General features: G+C 44.0%; 1 protein-coding gene and 1 pseudogene across 2 annotated transcripts in view; one reads left to right on the top strand and one right to left on the bottom strand.

Moving 5' to 3' along the window:
- The window catches only part of FIG4 (FIG4 phosphoinositide 5-phosphatase), a 330,801-nt gene that overhangs the window by 258,416 nt on the left and 51,796 nt on the right, over window positions 1-20,589 (top strand). The window lies entirely within an intron of this gene.
- LOC146066223 (5S ribosomal RNA) lies at window positions 17,763-17,879 on the bottom strand (annotated as a pseudogene).

Raw genomic sequence — 20,589 nt, 5'->3', positions numbered from 1 at the left:
AAAAAGATAAAATTATCCCTTGGGTAAATCAATATTCGGTGGCCAGCAGGCAGACCACAAAGAAAATTAAAAATTTGTGGCCAATGGTGAATGCTGACCGCGATCTGCCCATGTTTCATGATGTACGATTGATGCCGGCATACAGCAATGGTAGAAACCTTAAACAATCTTTGGTAAAATTAGATGTAACAGATTTAGGGGTTAATAACCAGCCAGCACACTTTTTAAGACGCAAACCTGGCTGCTATCGCTGTACGGGGTGTACTACCTGCAGCGCAATGACAGCCAGTGACCACTTTCTACATCCACATAGCGGCAAGAAATATAACATTCAGCATATTCTCACGTGTACATCTAGATACGTGATATATACTTTAACTTGTCCGTGTGGTTTAGTATATGTGGGAAAGACCAGCACCACTTTTAAAGAAAGGATGGCTAACCATCGGTTGGCCATACGCTCAGCTTTAAATTCTGGAACGAGTGATCAACCGATGGCCAGACATTGTGCTAGATTTGGGCACTCTGTATCATCCATACGATCAAAATTAATTGATCACATACCTACTTTAAGAAGAGGGGGAAATAGAAATAAATTGTTGTTACAATGAGAGTGTAAATGGATACATAAACTTGAGACCATTGCGCCAAACGGGTTAAACGAATATTTGGGTTTATCTTGTTTTTTATAAACAATACTATTTTCCAGCTTTGTATCTTAGATCTCTTTAAACTATATACCCAATGTACATTTTTCTTGATCCCTACAATTCCGGCATGCATACATGTGTTTACTTAACAATTAAAATGATTAAAATGATATTAATAATGAACATTTAAATATGTATAAAAACATTTGTTCAATAATATGACCGTCAAGCAATCATGTGTGCTTTTGTTTTTAATATATGTACAAATTTTCTGGTATTCATTGTACCTGCTTGTATTTTGTATTTTTTATACAGATTTTTATGAAGTTAACTGATTGACCCCACCTGTGAGCATTTGGGTCCGACGCTACTAGCCTCTGACGTCAGGATAGGACACACAGGAGCGGACGTAGAGGTGATCGGCGTGTCAGGACCCAGCTGTGATCTGTTGGGGTTAATGAGGGGAGGTGTCTTGGTTGTGGGATGGGTATATATATATATATATATGTGCACTGTTTGTATCATTGTTTGTCCCTGACGACGGGCTCAGCCCGAAACATATGTCGGAATAAACTACTTTTGAATTCACTGCAAATGAAGTCTGACGAGTGCCGCCTTATTTCCAGTCTATGAATATATATATATATATATATATATATATATATATATATATATATATGGATATAGTAAGGCCTGCCAAAGTTTCTGTCTCTTAGAACCTTTCTCAAAGCAAAAACAGGAGACAACAGGGACATAAGGGGTGACATTCTATGGGATGCGCTAAATGCGCATGTTTTATTCGCGCACCACATCGCCGCAAATCGCACTTTTACAAATCGCACTTTTCAGTCAAAATGCGCATATTTAATGTGATGCGCATTGGAGGCTGAAAAGTGCGAAGAGGGGCGATTTGCGGCGAAGTGGTGCGCTGTATTTAGTCCTGAAAATGTGCGATTTTCATGTCTGAAAATCGCACATTTGCAGGACAGCGCAAAGTTTAAAAAAAAAAACGAGCGCGGGGTCCCCCGCCCGAGTATAACCAGCCCCGGGCTCACTGAGCCGGTGCTGGTGACATAAAATCAGGGTCCCCGACAAATAGGGGTCCCCTTGATTTCATGAAACCAGCACCAGGCTCAAGGTCCGGCGCTGGTTCCCAAAATACGGGGGACAAAGTGACTAGGGGTCCCCCGTATTTTTAGAACCAGCACCGGACACAACCAGCCAGCAGGGTAATGCCACAGCCGGGGGAAACTTATTATATAAGCTCCCGCGGCCAAAGCATTAACCCCCTGGCTGGTCAGCATGGGCAGGGGTCCTGGGGAAGTGGGGACCCCCCCAATGAAGGGGTCCCCCCCCTCCAGGACTTACCAGCCCATGCTGATAGTCCGGGGCTGTCCCGATGCCCCTGGGCGGTGGGCATCGGGCTGATGGCTTGTGTAAAAAAAGAAGTAAAACTATTGTTTTATACTGGCGAACTATGAGTCCCAGCAAGCCTACCCCGCATGCTGGGACTTGGAGAACCACAAGTCCCAGCATGCGGGGCATTAAAGGGCCCGCTGGCACTTGTAGTTCAGCAGTACAAAAAATAGTTAACAAAATCACACTGACACACTGTAAAATAAAAGTTTAATACATACATAACACACACACTGATACTTACCTACCTTGAGCCCGTAGGTCGGTCCCTGGATCCTGGGTCCGTCCTCCGGGGCTCCAGGACAGAAGAGTCCGGTTCCGGGTCCTTGGTCCTGGTTCCGGGGCTGGTCCTGGGGTTCCGGGGCTCCTGGGCTGCAGAATCCAGGGTCCGGGATCCGAGGTAGTCCCCAGGGGTACCTAAGGAAGCAAATCCAACTCACCTGGTCCCCGGCGATGACCTCGGAATCCTCTCCGGTGTCAGCGCTGCTCCCATCTGCTTCCCGGCTCGCAGGACTTTGACAGGCGCTAAGATGTTTCCTCCTCGGCGTCTCTGCACAGAATGATTTCTTGGCCAATCAGGAGCCGAGAAAGTCAGCTCCTGATTGGCCAGAATTAATTCTAACTAGAGACGCCGAGGAGGAAACAGCTCTGCTCTAGATGCGCTGAGATGTTACTTCCTCGGCGTCTGTATTCAGAATGATTTCTGGCCAATCAGGAGCCGACTTTCTCGGCTCCTGATTGGCCAAGAAATCATTCTGTGCAGAGACGCCGAGGAGGAAACATCTCAGCGCCTGTCAAAGTCCTTGCGAGCCGGGGAGCAGATGGGAGCAGCGCTGACACCGGAGAGGATTCCGAGGTCGTCGCCGGGGACCAGGTGAGTTGGATTTGCTTCCTTAGGTACCCCTGGGGACTACCTCGGATCCCGGACCCCGGATTCTGCAGCCCAGGAGCCCCGGAACCCCAGGACCAGCCCCGGAACCAGGACCAAGGCCCCGGAACCGGACTCTTCTGCCCTGGAGCCCCGGAGGACGGACCCAGGATCCAGGGACCGACCTACGGGCTCAAGGTAGGTAAGTATCTGTGTGTGTGTGTTTTGTATGTATTAAACTTTTATTTTACAGTGTGTCAGTGTGATTTTGTTAACTATTTTTTGTACTGCTGAACTACAAGTGCCAGCGGGCCCTTTAATGCCCCGCATGCTGGGACTTGTGGTTCTCCAAGTCCCAGCATGCGGGGTAGGCTTGCTGGGACTCATAGTTCGCCAGTATAAAACAATAGTTTTACTTCTTTTTTTTACACAAGCCATCAGCCCGATGCCCACCGCCCAGAGGCATCGGGGACAGCCCCGGACTATCAGCATGGGCTGGTAAGTCCTGGAGGGGGGGTCCCCTTCATTGGGGGGGTCCCCACTTCCCCAGGACCCCTGCCCATGCTGACCAGCCAGGGGGTTAATGCTTTGGCCGCGGGAGCTTATATAATAAGTTTCCCCCGGCTGTGGCATTACCCTGCTGGCTGGTTGTGTCCGGTGCTGGTTCTTAAAAAACGGGGGACCCCTAGTCACTTTGTCCCCCGTATTTTGGGAACCAGCGCCGGACCTTGAGCCTGGTGCTGGTTTATGAAATCAAGGGGACCCCTATTTGTCAGGGACCCTGATTTTATGTCACCAGCACCGGCTCAGTGAGCCCGGGGCTGGTTATACTCGGGCAGGGGACCCCGCGCTCGTTTTTTTTTTTATTTTAACCCTTTCTTTTATTTTTTACAGCAGAACCCTGCACAGAACATTGCGATCTGTGCAGGGTTCTGGCTAATTCGCCAAACAGACCCTGGTCTAAAATAAGTGCGAAAATTAGGCACCTAAATAATGCGATGTGCAAATGCGCATTGCATTGAATAAGCGACTTTTATACTTTTCTATACGAAAACATCTGGATGCGATAAAAATGCGAATTAATCTCGCAATTTTTATCAGCATACCTTAACGCACATAATATGCGATTTCAGTCCCTTAGCGCATCCCATTAAATTGGCGATTTAATGGGAAAATGCGATATCGCCATTTTGTGGTCAGATTACCGCAAAAAAAGCCAAATCGCATCCCATAGAATGTCACCCAAGGTATCAAGGTATGGGGTAGGGAATTGGGACAGGGAAGCACTGGCTGGGGCCCTGCTTAAGTAGTGGAGTGTACACTCCCATCACTGATGTCACTTCTGGGTCAACCCAGAAGTGCAGGGCTGCATTGTGGTGCGGCGCTGATCACTAGATGATATAGTGATCTGCTGCGACCAGCAGGCTATAGCAGTCCACCGGACCGTGTCACCAACAGAGGGGCACATGAGGGCAAGGCGTGAAGCAGGAGATACTTAAACCGGGTATAGGGACATTTAATATAATATATTTAGTGGTGGGCAACGATTAAAATTTTTAATCGCGATTAATCGCATAAAATTTTTGCGATTAACTGTGATTAATCGCATTTTTAGGCACAAAGGTGCTGCTTACCTACAATCTTGTAGCCAAGAGTTCCATGCTAGTTGCCAGGGGTGATTACAGGCTTGTTGTCATGGAGGGATTGCATGCTTGTTGTCATAGGGGGTTCCATGTTCGTTGCAAGGGGTTCTATGCTCGTTGCCAGTGGTGATTACATGCTCTTTCTATGCTTGCTACACATATGCTCCCACTGTACCAAATATGTCCCCATGGTGCCAAATATGCCCCCATTGTGCGCAAAGGTATGCCCGCACTGTGCGCAAAGGTATGCCCCCACTATGCGCATGGTATGCCCTCACTGTGCCAGCAGCACAACTAACCTTGCTTGTTGCACCAGCAGGGGGGAAGAGAGTCCAGTGTCCCCCTGCTGGCTGGCTAGTGGTCGCCTCTGTCGGCATCGCAGCTGCTTCCCTTCAAGCTCTGAGCTCAGGGAAGGAGAGCACACACAGCTTGGCGTGCGTCTCCCCTCACTTCCCTCCCTGTGACAGACTGGGCCATCAGCAAATCAAAGCTCACGGACCGGCTCCTGATTGGCTGCCCGCCCGCGAGCTCTGATTGGCTGACGGCCCAGTCAGTCACAGAGATACACGGTGAGGGGAAGCACACGATGCGCTCTCCTCACACCATAACTTAGAAGGGAACTAAGCAGGCAGCAGTGGCGGGCAATGGAGGGAGGGAGAGAGAAACGGGCAGGAGGGCATGCAACGGGCTGCAGTGGTCGAGCCACCCGCATCGCTGCCACGAGCTACTGGTAGCTCGCGAGCGACGGGTTGGCGACCACTGCGCTAGAGGTACAGAAGTACTTCTAGCGTGTCCTCTCTCTGGCGGCAGCCATTTTTGGAGAGGCGCAGGGTCTCTGTATTGCTGTCAGAGACTCTGCGCCTTTGCGACGCCACTACCTCTGCCACAGGGCGCCCCCCCAGCGTTAACGGCGTTAAAAGATTTAATCTGCGTTAAGGTGCTGGTGCGTTAACGCGTTATTAACGCGTTATTAATGCGTTAACGTGCCCAGCAATAAATATAATATAAGAAAAATCAACAGTCATAAGATGGCAACTTCGGATAAAAAGCACAGATGACTGTAAAATGGATTACTTTTATATGTGGAGGTATAATTTAATGTTCAGTTTTAACACACTATGCTTATTTATTAATAATTGATGTGCTTATTATTTACAGTCTTTTTATGCTTACTAATTTTTTTTTTATAAAAAAAAGAACCAATTTTATTGCGCTCTCTGAGATCTGTATCTCCTTTTTTAATTGTTTTATTTTTAGTATTTTTACAGGTTACACTTGGGAGCTGCAAATTCTACTTTTATGGTAATTGGTCATTAGTGGTTTTTTTTTATTTATTTTTGCTCCCGATAAAAGTTAATTAATTTTGTACTTAAGGAGCCTGCACATGCCGAACGTCAAGTCCTTAGTTTTTCCTTTATTGCTGCTCTCCCTTACTGTATGTCTGATTGAGGTAATACATACCTCATATTCTAGGTCGCTAAGCTACAGTATACAGTACTGAAAAACCGATCCAAATAAATCCAGTCGTTTTTAAAACATTTCCTTTTTATCTCTATGGTTCAAAAACAGTCTCTAAAGGTATATTTCTCAAATAAAATGTATATGTACAAGCACAGCCCGCACAATTTTATCTGTATAGATTTTATGAAATATTATTTGTCATGCCAATTGTCTGGTGTGTATATATAGATTGAGTAAAATGTTCATTTTTAAGAATTTTCCTTGACATTTAAGAAGTATCCCAATCTTTCCATATTAATACTTTAACACATATACCTTTTAGGTATAAACTTTTTAGCGTGCTATGTCAAGTTGATTTATTTAAACCCAACCGCCTCGCATTGCTCATTAGTACTGCTTGAATATACTGTACTTTTGTCCATGCAGAGATTTCTTCTCAGGAGCTATATTGATCTGTCATATCCTGCAGCTTCTAAGTAACTTGTTTCAAATTCAACTGAATTATATATTTCACTGAAATTGACTTAAGGTGCCCACAGACGCATCAATTATCGAATGCGTTTTGTACTTTTTAAGCACAAATTGCATCTTATGTACAATTATTGGATGGTGTTTATGGGCTTGTGCGATGCAATGCGCGTTCCCGGGAGCCCGATATTGTGGGGGAAATTTACCAATATGAAAAACCTAGTTTTTCGTATTGGTATTTTCCCTACGGTTGCATACGACTGTTTAAGTCGTATGCAAACTCGTGTTCCGGAGGGTCAGTTACAAAGCAGTCAGATACGACTGCTTTGTAACCCTCCGATGGTGTAATGATTCGTATTAGCGGCCGTATATACGGCCGCTAATACGAATTATTTCTAGCAGTCTGCACGGATCAGTCAGATCCGTGCAGGCTGCAGTGTGTAAAAAAAAAATAGAAAAATAAATAAATAAAAAAAAAAAAAAAACCGGTGTGGGGTCCCCCCCACAGCCGTAACCAGCACCAGGCTGAAGGAGCCGGGGCCGGTAATTAAAAATCAGGGAACCCGACAAATAGGGGTTCCCCGATTTTTAACAACCAGCCCCAGGCTCCAGGTCCGGGGCTGGTTCCCAAAATACGGGGGACAAAATGACTAGGGGTCCCCCGTATTTTAAGAACCAGCCCCAGGCAAAACCAGCCAGCAGGGTAATGTCACAGCCGGGGGACACTTATAATATAAGGTCCCGCGGCCAAAACATTAACCCTACCGACCAATCAGCCTGGCCAGGGGCCCTGGGGGAGTGGGGACCCCCCCAATGAAGGAGTCCCCCCCCTCCAGGACTTACCTGACCAGGCTGAAGCCGTCGCCGTCCAGATCCGACGAAATCCATTTGGGAAGCTGTGGAAGGAAACCATACTCACCTGTCCCAGCGCGACGTAGTCCAGGTAAGGGTCTTTGCAAAAAAACAAACCGACAGCCCGAAACCAAGCGGACACAGGGACGCACGGTGTTTGTTTACATCGTGCGGCTCCGCCTCCCGAATGCCGCTATTGGCCGCCTTGCGGCCTAGTGGCTCCTGATTGGCCGCTAGGCCGCAAGGCGGCCAATAGCGGCATTCGGGAGGCGGAGCCGCACGATGTAAACACCGTGCGGCTCTCAGTCCGGTCTGGATTCGGGGTGTTTGGTTTGTTTTTTTGCAAAGACACTTACCTGGACTACGTCGCGCTGGGACAGGTGAGTATGGTTTCCTTTCACAGCTTCCCAAATGGATTTCGTCGGATCCGGACGGCGACGGCGACGGTCGACATGGAGGAAGAAGACGACACAGGACCAGAAGACGACGACACAGGACCTGGGATACCTACGGAAAGAAGATAGGTAAGTATTAGTATGTGTGGGCTTTGTATGTAATAAAGTTTTATTTTAAAAGTGTGTCAGTGTGTTTTGTGCACTATTTTTTTAACTGTGGAACTACAAGTGCCAGCGGGCCCTTTAATGCCCAGCAGGCTGGGACTTGTGGTTCTCCAAGTCCCAGCTTGCTGGGGAGGCTTGCTGGCACTTGTAGTGCCACAGTAAAAAACAATAGTTTTATCTATTTTTTACACCCCACCGCCCAGGGGCATCGAGGACAGCACCAGGCTTCAGCCTGGTCAGGTAAGTCCTGGAGGGGGGGGGACCCCTTCATTGGGGGGTCCCCACTCCCCCAGGGCCCCTGGCCAGGCTGACTGGTCGGTAGGGTTAATGTTTTGGCCGCGGGACCTTATATTATAAGTGTCCCCCGGCTGTGACATTACCCTGCTGGCTGGTTTTGCCTGGGGCTGGTTCTTAAAATACGGGGGACCCCTAGTCATTTTGTCCCCCGTATTTTGGGAACCAGCCCCGGACCTGGAGCCTGGGGCTGGTTGTTAAAAATCGGGGAACCCCTATTTGTCGGGTTCCCTGATTTTTAATTACCGGCCCCGGCTCCTTCAGCCTGGTGCTGGTTACAGCTGTGGGGGGGACCCCACGCCGTTTTTTTTTTTTATATTTAATTTTTTTTTCTATTTTTTTTTCTATTTTTTTTTCTATTTTTTTACACTGCAGCCTGCACGGATCTGACTGATCCGTGCAGGCTAAAACGCAAATAGAACAGGAAAATGGTGTTCTATTTTCCTGTCGTATTTGCGTGGGTGTTTTACACCACTAAGCAGCCGTATTATCAGTACGGCTGCTTAGTAAATCAGAAACCACCATTCTTTTGAATGGTGATTTCTGTCGTATCCTATCGATGGTGTAGGGCATTCGTATTTGTAACTACAAATACGAATGTCCCATCTTTAGGGCTACGAATTGTTGTATTTTTGGGATTGTAAATCCCGAAAATACAAATTCGTAAAAAAAAGGTTTATTTCTCCCTACGAATACACCTTTTTTCTACGAATCCATTTTGGTAAATGTCCCCCTGTATGTCTAAAAAAGTACGTGCTGCACGTACTTTTTAGACTACATCTGAAATTTAACATTACAAACATGGGGTCATCACATCGCATCGCATGCATCCAAGTGCACATCAAACATGGGGTCATCACATCGCATCGCATGCATCCAAGTGCACATCTCATAGCAAGCTGGAAGAAAAATTGTATAGAACCATTGTACAGACAAAAACGCATAGCACAGTACAATTGTAGCGTCTGTGGGCACATTAAGATTTAAGGAATTTAGAGCCAAAATATATTTTTTCTTTGTTAAGAAGATAGTGATATTTACTGGCTCAGGTTTCCATGCTCATCAAATATTTGCTCAAATAAGGAATTTTAGAGTTTTCTAATCTGCAGTTGACAAAACTGTGAAAATCTCAAACTAATTAACAAGTCTAAAAATGTGGGCTGACCGTATGCATCACCTTTATTAGATTTCACTTTATTATACAGGAAACAAAGTTTAAACTAGTATAAAAAAAATTTTCCGCTTTTATATTCTGATGAATGCCATATACTGTAGTTATGGTGGGGCTTTTCTTCTTCAAGCTACTGTACTATTTATGGTTTATGTTTTTTACCACAGCAGTCTTCTCAATAAGCTTGCTTAACAGCACGGTTCCAAGGGTCTTCATGTCCATGTAGGTAGGACTCTGAATCAGCGTACAGATACCCTCTCAGTAATAAGACCTAGTGCTGACACACAAATGTCAGCCTGGCACGCTGTGTCCTGATTGCGCTGGGATAGGAGCAGGGGCGGATTCGCCCACCGGGAAACCGGGTATTTTCCCGGTGGGCCGGCTGATTTAACTTCAAATGCGGCCGCACATCCTCCCCGCTGGGCCGCGGACCGCAATCTATGCGGTTAGCGGCCGCAGCTCTATGTATGCCCTCACTAAACATGGCCGCCCGCAGCCAGCCCTGGCTCCCCAAACTTAAAATGGCCGCGGGAGGGCTGGTGCGCATGCACACAGCCTCTCCCGCGGTACTCGGAGTCGGAGGAAGTGGCCGGCTGAAGACGCCGGCTGCCGGCTGGTGACGTGATCCCCAGCAGGCAGCATGCAGCGCACAGGACTGGGGATCCGTCTGATGGGCGGCTGTGGGTGGCTGAAAAACAGAAGATTACGCAGCAGCTGAGCACACAGTCAGTAATGTGTGTGTATAAATATATATGTGTGTGCGTGTGTGTGTGTGTATAAATATATATGTGTGTGTGTGCACATATATATACACAGGGGGGGCACAAGGACGCACTGCTGTCTGTTATGGCAATAATCGTAAGCCTTCACCCATGAACCCATTCCTTTCCAATCCAATATTAATTCACCCTACCAGCACTCATTAACACAGCATCTTTTCACCTGGGAAACCTATTAACCCCCCTCACCTGCACACACAAACACATTCAGTACTGATTAACCAGTTAATTGTATAATGGGCATCATGTGCGTGTGGCATATGTATAATGGGCATCCTGTGTGTGGCATATGTTTAATGGAGCATCACGGTGTGCGGAATATGTACAATGGAGCATCAAGTTGTGGGGAATTTGTATAATGGTGCATCACGGTGTGTGTGGTATATGTATAATGGAGCATCACGGTGTGCAGCATATGTATAATGGGCATCATGTGCGTGTGGCATATGTATAATGGAGCATCACGGTGTGCGGCATATGTATAATGGAGCATCACGGTGTGTGGCATATGTATAATGGAGCATCACTGTGTGTAGTATATGTATAATGGGCATCACGGTGTGTGGCATATGTATAATGGGCATCACGGTGTGGGGCATATGTATAATGGGCATCCTGTGTGTGGCATATGTATAATGGAGCATCACGGTGTGTGGCATATGTATAATGGGCATCACGGTGTGGGGCATATGTATAATGGGCATCCTGTGTGTGGCATATGTATAATGGAGCATCACGGTGTGTGGCATATGTATAATGGGCATCACGGTGTGGGGCATATGTATAATGGGCATCCTGTGTGTGGCATATGTATAATGGAGCATCACGGTGTGTGGCATATGTATAATGGAGCATCACTGTGTGTGGTATATGTATAATGGAGCATCACGGTGTGTGGCATATGTATAATGAGCATTACGGTGTGTGGCATATGTATAATGGAGCATCACTGTGTGTGGTATATGTATAATGGAGCATCACGGTGTGTGGCATATGTATAATGGGCATCACGGTGTGGGGCATATGTATAATGGGCATCCTGTGTGTGGCATATGTATAATGGAGCATCACGGTGTGTGGCATATGTATAATGGGCATCACGGTGTGGGGCATATGTATAATGGGCATCCTGTGTGTGGCATATGTATAATGGAGCATCACGGTGTGCGGCATATGTATAATGGAGCATCACGGTGTGTGGCATATGTATAATGGAGCATCACTGTGTGTGGTATATGTATAATGGAGCATCACGGTGTGTTGCATATGTATAATGAGCATCACGGTGTGTGGCATATGTATAATGGAGCATCAAGGTGTGCAGCATATGTATAATGGGCATCAGGGTGTGCAGCATATGTATAATGGGCATCCTGTGTGTGGCATATGTATAATGGAGCATCACGGTGTGTGGCATATGTATAATGGAGCATCACGGTGTGTGGCATATGTATAATGGGCATCACGGTGTGAGGCATATGTATAATGGGCATCAGGGTGTGCAGCATATGTATAATGGGCATCAGGGTGTGCAGCATATGTATAATGGGCATCACATTGTGCAGCATATGTATAACGGAGCATCACAGTGTGGCATATGTATAACGGAGCATCACGGTGTATGGCATATGTGTAATGGAGCATCACGGTGTGGGGCATATGTATAATGGGCATCACGGTGTGGCATATGTATAATGGGCATCACGGTGTGGCATATGTATAATGGGCATCACATTGTGCAGTATATGTATAATGGAGCATAACGGTGTGTGGCACATGTATAACGGAGCATCACGGTGTGGGGCATATGTGTAATGGGCATCACGGTGTGGGGCATATGTGTAATGGGCATCACGGAGGGGGGCATATGTATAATGGAGCATCAAGTTGTGGGGCATATGTATAATGGGCATCACAGTGTGTGGCATATGTATAATGGGCAGGTGTGGGGCATATGTATAACGGAGCATCACGGTGTATGGCATATGTGTAATGGGCATCACGGTGCGGGGCATATGTATAATAGAGCATCACATTGTGGGGCAAATGTATAATGGAGCATCACGTTGTGGGGCATATGTATAATGGGCATCACAGTGTGTGGCATATGTATAAAGGAGCATCATGTTGTGGGGCATATGTATAATAAGCATCGTCTGTGGCAAATGTATAATGGGCATCACGGACTGCACTATTGGGGTCATATGTGTATCTGGCACTATTGGGGTCATATGTGTATCTGGCACTTTTGGGGGCATATGTGTATCTGGCACTGCACTATTGGAGGCATGTGTATCACACCCCCATGTAGCCTCGCAGGAGTTCCATGGTAGTAGGTGAACCCTCTAATTTTGGGCGCAGATGCCTCTTCTCTTCTGCCTCCAGTGTTGGGAGGTAGGTTTGTGACATATTGGACATTGCAGTGCGTGGCATAATGTGTCAGGGGCATTACGGTGTGTGGCATAATGTGTAAAGGGCATTTTTGGATATTATGCAGACTTTTTTTTATTTTAGTAGCTTTTCAGGTGGTTTATTTTGTTGCGAGTAGCTCCCACACCAAAAAAAGGTTGGAGACCACTGTCCTATAGTAACCTGCGGGCTACCTTTTTGCAAACTGAGCATGTGCAGTGTGTGGCAGGGACCCAAATCAGGAAGTAGTGTTTCTCCTATTCAAGGATGGTAATGGGTAACCATGGCTATGTAACACTGACAGGGCCAGTCCTCCCCTGTCAGAGAGAGCTACTAGCCATGCCCCCACAGCGGCAAAAATGGGGTGTGACCTTGTTGAAATAGGCCACACCCCCACATCACTAGGCCACGCCTCCAAAAAATTGGGCGCGCAAAAGGTGCCCGCCACCCCAGGGCTGCTTCAAATTATTTCCCGGGCTGCTTTTAATCCCCAATCCGCCCCTGGATAGGAGTGCTTCATTGTGCCGCTGGTGTTGTGACTGAGCAAGGTCTCATGAGATCTCCCCAGGGAATTGTGGGAGCAATGCTGCCTGCTGGGATTGCCGGAATCACTTAGGTAGGGATGCCAGTTAGAGGAGATCCTTTGAGAGTTTCGACTAATTCAGCCAATGAGACTGTGATTAATGCCACTGCCCCCAATGCCAGCAATGCAAGGGCAGTAAGTGGCAATATGGAGTGTGATTGTTACACACTTTTAGCTGAATATGAGCTAAAAAAAATTGGTGGTGGGTATTAGACTTGAGTGCTGGGAACCCTTTGGGATCGATCTATTATATCTTTATCCCTAATCATTTCTACTGATAAATACTTTATGGCCCGAGTCTGCCAAACATATGAATAAGTCAGTTTTAGTCTTCTCAGAGTATCCTAAGAAATTTTAAAAGTGAGGGTATCAGTCTTGATGGTATTCAGCTTTATAAATAGAAATAGCAGCGTAAGCATCTGGAGTATAGTGCAACATAGGGAGCGAGTCCTCTAGACGAAGTAGGCAGGATAAAACATCATCTGTAAATAAGCACATTTTATGTGTAGATCCACCAATGCTAGGGCCCTGTATGGAGTCTAGACACCTAATACATTCAGTCAGAGACTCAATCGCAAGTGCAGAAATAAGGGGAGAAAGCAGTCCTGTATCATTAGTGATAGGAAATCATAATACGATACAACTTTTAACAAAAATCGTGGCTAAGGGAGAAGTTTACGGGTCAAAAACCGAATCATGTATTCTACCTCAAAATCCAAAGCACCTGATAAAAGCTTGAACAAAACCGCAGTGCAGTCTGTCAAATGCCTTTTCAATGTTGAATATAAGAGCCAATAAGGATTCTTTCTTTGTCTCCCAATGCTCGATAACATTAAGCACATATAGTGTTTCATCTGGGCCCTGTCTGCCTAAGAAAAAGCACATCTCGTTGGGCTTTCTCAAGGTAGGTAAAGGAAAATAAAGGTTCCTCATTTTGATATGTCCCAATCACTTTCCAATTTGGAAAGGGCCTTTAAATCCTCCTCTAGGGCTTTAAAAGCATCAATGGATCATTGGAACAATTTCATGAAACAAGTTTGCCCTGAAAACCCCCAGTGATGCGAAATATCAACTTTGCATAAGGCACGAGTGACCGATTTGACAGATACACTGTTTAGCTAGGGAAACATGCGACAGGAAGCTAAACAAATGAAGGTTTCCCAAAATCACAGCAGGGGATCTAGCCGCCTTCAGCAGAGCCTCCTTGATATGGAAACAATGCAATTTCATCTAAACATGCCTTGGAATGCCTGGCTTTAGCAAGTCTGTGATTATCATCTATAAGGATATCAGATCTAGAAGCAGTCATAGCCTAATCATGGAGGATACGATTTGAAACCACTTCATGCACTACCCTAATTTTAAAATCTGTCTTCTACAGTATGTCACACACCTTGTCACTAAATACAACAACCCCCCTTTTTTTAGTTTTCAGTTGGTTCATTCAATCATCCATGTCTATAGATTGCTGACACAACTTTAGGATGCCACCAAATGTAGCTTCAATTTTCTCTTTAAATTTAGGCTAAATAGGTTTCATAACCACCACAGTGAAAGCTGCTTCTTTGTGCATGGCAAGGTACCTACAAAAGGACTGAGGTGTTGGAAGGAAAAATGTAACTTGAGAGACCTTTCATTGCAGTTATGACATCAAATACTGGCAGGTTATGGGAGAAATATAGTGAGAAAGGGTCACTCCTTCATATTCAATTAGATAAGCGAGAGGATCAAATAATAGATGTGATTGTGGCAAAATCAGGAATTACACAATCAATGCAGCAGAGATAGTCAATAACATAAAGCCAACCAGAAGGGTAAACCCAGACTCGCCGAATCCACAGGGTAACCGCAGCGGCTGCTGGTCGAGTCTCAGAGAGTGGGCTTCAGCAAGGACAGCTTTCGGGCAAGATGGCAACTGACCCCAGCCTGGATGCAACCAGACTTTTAAAGCTTACCAACAGGTCTCTGGTCCACCAGCAACCTTAATTTTAGCAACAGACTTGTGTGTCTAGAATCAACACTAGGAAAGCCTGCTGCTTTACTAGCTTGATAGGTTTCCACTGTTGCCATATCTCAAGATGTCAGCAGCAGACACTAAACTCATCCTCACAATCCTATGGGGGCATGGAGACAGCTCTGTAGCAGTTTTGGAGTACAAACCCCAGGGAAAGATGTAAATTACTGAGGGGGAGTTGTAGCTCATGTATCAGGTATCCGCTCCTTTGGATATGTAGGCCATGTCCTCCATTTATCTTTTTTAATATGCTTTGTTAATTTTTTTGATTGAATAAACTTAGCAGGAAAATCTGTTTTAATTAATGCATCCTTCATATTGTCCTATTATAGCAGATACTGCCCTCTAAACACCAGTGGTAAAGTAGGGTGTTGCAGGGGGAGCAAAACATGCAGCATAAGTCACAGCTGTGTCACATACTGTACATGGCTTTGGTGTATATTTATTTACATTTTGTTACAAAAATGTTTTCCAGTGTTTAGAATTTGCACTGGAAAGATATGAGTTTTATTGGGATTTATGATCAATTTAGAGGTTAGTTTGGTTTCTGGGAGGTTTTATTTCCATATTCAGATGAGGTCTAATGTAAGGTCTGACTCTTAAACTGAAATAACACTTCTTTATCACCACCTTCTACAACTTCTATCACATAGCAAATCTAGTTCTGGCCATATTCTTATTGCTACTTGTGATGTAGACTAGCTGTGATGTCCAGAAAAGTCATAAACATGGTGACCCTGTGTAAAAATTCTTAACATCTATTAAGCCACCCCTACTCAAGTGGCCAGTTGTTTGCCTCCCAGTTCCCCTTGTATTTCTCTCTCATTATTGTTATTACTTGGTAAAGTAAGCTGTGTTGTCAAATACAGAGAGAGACTGGTGGGAATGCAGGGCCTGGAGCAGGTGTTGACCTCTGATCACTTTCTCTTCTACTTGGCCAATGCCTTTCACACTTGTGTGGAGCAGAAGTAAGGAATATATATTTTTACAGTCAAAGAACTGTAGACAGGTAGGACCACACGTGTACAGTTATATTTGGGGCTATAAAAACTGCCTCACTGTGGCAATAGACAGGATACAGCACGTGTTATCGCCCCACAGATTCCAGTGGCCAAAGTCAATGCAGCATTTTCAGTGGAGGTGGGATGTGCCAACATCATGGAGTTCTTCCTACCTTACAGAGAACATAGGAGATCTCCCAATATCTATGAAGTCTCCCAGAAAGTCTTGTTTGGTTACGCAACTATGACACGGGGGTCCAAGGTAAAAAAAAAAAAAAGCTATTTTCATCTATCCTTATATCTCCTGATTCTTCTTGCATGAAAAGAACAAACATCTTGTACTGTGAGAAGTGGTGTTAAGTTGCAGCTATTGTTTTGATTTTAGTTAGTCAAACAGTCTTTTCAGGCTAATATTATCTTCCAGACATAGAAAAGCATCTGCTATTCATCTTTACAGAAAGACTATTGAAATACATTAATAAACATTCTTTACTTTTCGAAAAATATTTAACGTTCCAGGCTCAAATTTTTTTTTTTTTTTTACTACTTTACTTAAAGAACTTGGGAGATGGAGAAATAAAGGTTGCTCTAACTCATGGACCTCTTGACATTTAAAGATTTTCTTTTAGTTTGTTTTTCTTGAAAGACAAAGTGCTTTAAATGGAAAGCTGAAAGTCCTGAAAGTTAAATATCCTGTGCTGTGTAGCCGTACTATAGGCTGCCGGTCCCAAAAGAAACTAACGTGTATTAAACCAGAGAAATAATGACCAAGAAATAAAAGTGTCTGCCTTTGCGGACGACTTGCTTCTATATTTTAGTAACACTAAGCATGCCCTTTATGGTTTACAGAGTACTTTAAAAACTTTTATTACAGTTTCTGGTTGCCTTGTTAATTTTGATAAAACAGAAGCTTTGGTGATACACGCTAATGCTAAACTAGGCTGGGAATATACATTACCCTTTTCGATGGGCACGAGACCACTTATTATATTTAGGATTACGTTTTCCAAGTAACATTCAAGACCTGTACTCCTTAAACTTCTCACATTTTATTACTCGAATGCTGAAAAAATATATGTCTCAGAGGGACAAAGGAAGAACAAGTAGGATTTTGGGGCACACTTATACAGTATATAAATAGTGAAAAGATGAGAAATGAGTGAGAGTAAGAAATAACTTTTATTAGACCATTTAAAATAAATACATCACATAATTATAGATTTCAGTTATATATAATAATTAATAAACAAGTTAGATACAAAGTAAATGACTGTACACTGTTACAGGCAAATATGATTCTGTGGTGGGTTCAAGTAATGAGTTTAATACCCACTGGAGACAAGCAATGTTAACACTTTCTGTGATTTAAACTTATAATAGCATAAATACTTGGTTATATCTGACAAAGTATTGCAGGCTCCTTGCACGCTAACCACAATTAGTTTGAAGGAAAAAATTCCAAATTTCTTTATGACCTAGTCCAGTAACAACCAATCCTGCAAGAGCAGGGAGTGTGTATGATCCTACACAGAGGGTATCCACAGAGCAGAGGAATGCTTCTCATAAACACTTGATGCTTCTGCTGTCCGAGTTTGGATACAGCACCGGATATTCCCGAGTGGTCTCCCAGAAGGTACTGATCCGGCCAGTCACTGCTTAGCTGCTGAGTTCGGAAGGGATCAGGCGGCACAGTGATGTATGGCAGTATACCAGCAGATGAGAGGGCCCCACAGTGCCATAAAGAGCCAAGTACCTCTTCTGCTGTTCTGCGGATGTATGTCCTCTGGATGAAATAGCTAGTTGACAGTAAGGTTGAGTATTAGATACCAGTTGGAAAATTAAGGATTGTGCCCACTGTAGTTGTCAGTTATGTCCCAGGTGCCAGTGATAAATAATGCTGAACATCCAGGTACACACAGGGGTCATAGATGTTATTATAGAAAAATACAGAGGAAGACAATCACAGTTTGTATATGCTTCCAAAATTATTATTAAACCAACAACATATGTACAGTATTGTCACAGACATGCACACAATAGCTGTGGTGGTTTTAATAACAATATACTCCACAGTTTAATGGTTTAATAATTATAAATGATTCTGCAAGTGAAAAGGGAATTGCATGGGTTAATTGCAGTTATTACATATGTAATTGTTTTGCAAATCATTTTGGAAGTATATGCAAACTGTGATTGTCTTCCTCTGTATTTTTCTATAATAACATCTATGACCCCTGATTGTACCTGGATGCGTAGCATTATTTATTACTGGCACTTGGGACATAACTGACAACTACAGTGGGCACAATCCTTAATTTTCCAACTGGTACCTAATACTCAACCTTACTGTCAACTAGCTATTTCATCCACTCTGCCTCTCTCTCATTCAGTGGACATACATCTGCAGAACAGCAGAAGTGGTACTTGGCTCCTTATGGCACTGTGGGGCCCTCTCATCTGCTGGTATACTGCCATGCATCACTGTGCCACCTGATCCCTTCCTAACTCAGCAGCTAAGCAGTGACTGGCCGGATCAGTACCTTCTGGGAGACCACTAGGGAATATCTGGTGCTGTATCCAAACTCGGACAGCAGAAGCACCAAGTGTTTATGAGAAGCATTCCTCTTCTCTGTGGATACCCTCTGTGTAGGATCATACACACTCCCTGATCTTGCAGGATTGGTTGTTACTGCGCTAAGTCATAAAGAAATTTGGAATTTTTTCCTTCAAACTAATTGTGGTTAGCGTGCAAGGAGCCTGCAATACTTTGTCAGATATAACAAAGTATTTATGCTATTATAAGTTTAAATCACAGAAAGTGTTAACATTGCTTGTCTCCAGTGGGTATTAAACTCATTACTTGAACCCACCACAGAACGATTTTTGTCTGTAACCATGAACAGTCATTTGCTTTGTATCTAACTTGTTTATTGATTATTAATTGTTATATATAACTGAAATCTGTAATGATGAGATTTATTTTAAATGGCCTAATAAAAGTTATTTCTTACTCTCACTCATTTCTCATCTTTTCACTATTTATATATGTGTGCCCCCAAAACCCTACTTGTTCTTCCTTTGTCCCTCTGAGACATATATTTTTTCAGTTAGTGTGCTGAACTTCTGTGGGAGCACCACCAACCAAGCACCCTCCTAGACCTACTCTATTGATACGGTCTTATGTTGGTTTCTTAAACTAATTGATACTAAATATTGCCTTACTTTTAATTTGCCTGTGACAATCCACCCCACTATTATTAATTACTCGAATGCTGCAGTACTTTGAAAAATGGAGGCATCTTCCGCTTTCTTATATTGGTCGATGCCATCTGTATAAAATGGTATCTTTCCCGAAACTTTTATATCCAGTTCAGATGCTCCCCTTTTTCCTAGTCAAACGAGATGTTACACATTAACCATGCATTATCGAAATTTATTTGAGCTGAAAAACGCCCAAGAATCTCATTAATGAAATTGCAACAAGCACTACTGTTGGGAGGCGTTAACCTCCAAAATATACAAGATTATGCTTTAGCCTCAAATTTTAGATATGGCATAGACTGGGTGGGCAGTGCTAACAATTATGTCCATTTGGCTCTGGAACGAGCTTTGATACCCAACAATTCCTTAGTATCATTGCTACACACCCCAGCACTATCCCTCCCTATAAAGGAGAAGAATAATCCACTATTGCATAGCCCCTGCATTGCTTAGCGCATTTCGCTGAAACTGCTAAACCTATCATACACCAAATCTATCTTCTTGCCATTACTTCATAATCGAAACTTTCAAGATGGTGACCCAGATGCGATTTTTGGGGTTTGGTGCCTCAATGGACTCAGACTATTACATCAATTCTTGAGAGATGACTTTTCCGCTGTCCTCTCCATGTCTAGTCTTAAAGACCTATACCCTGGTATTCAAATTCCTCTATTTGCCTACTTTCAGGTTCGCAGTTACGGAACTAAACTCTTAACTGAGCTACAGATAGTGGATAAATCAAATATTTTAGACAGGCTGATAAAATCTAGATTTGGACACCCCTTTCCTACCTCCTTATTATATGATCAGGTTAGAAAAAAATAGATCTTACTACTACTACAACGGGGCTGACCAAGTGGAATGACTACTCCCAATTTATCTATACAGACTATATTCAAAGCTACAGCTTTGTTAACCCCTTCCTGACACAGCATGTTTTTGCCTTCCTGACAGAGCCCTTTTTTTCAAATCTGACATGTATCACTTAAGTGGGGATAACTTTTTTTTGCTTTTACTTATCCCAGTGATTTTGAGATTGTTTTCTCGTGACACATTGTACTTCAAATTAGTGGTAAATTTGGGTCGATACAGTCTGTGTTTTTTTGTGAAAAATACCAAAATGTCGTAAAAAAATGGAAAATTTAGCAATTTGCAAAAT

Source organism: Crinia signifera, chromosome 3 (assembly GCF_055691185.1).
Source record: "Crinia signifera chromosome 3, ASM5569118v1, whole genome shotgun sequence".
Classification (NCBI taxonomy): domain Eukaryota; kingdom Metazoa; phylum Chordata; class Amphibia; order Anura; family Myobatrachidae; genus Crinia; species Crinia signifera.
The sequence above is the reverse complement of the archived record's forward strand: the minus strand, read 5'-3'. Positions and strand labels throughout refer to the sequence as shown.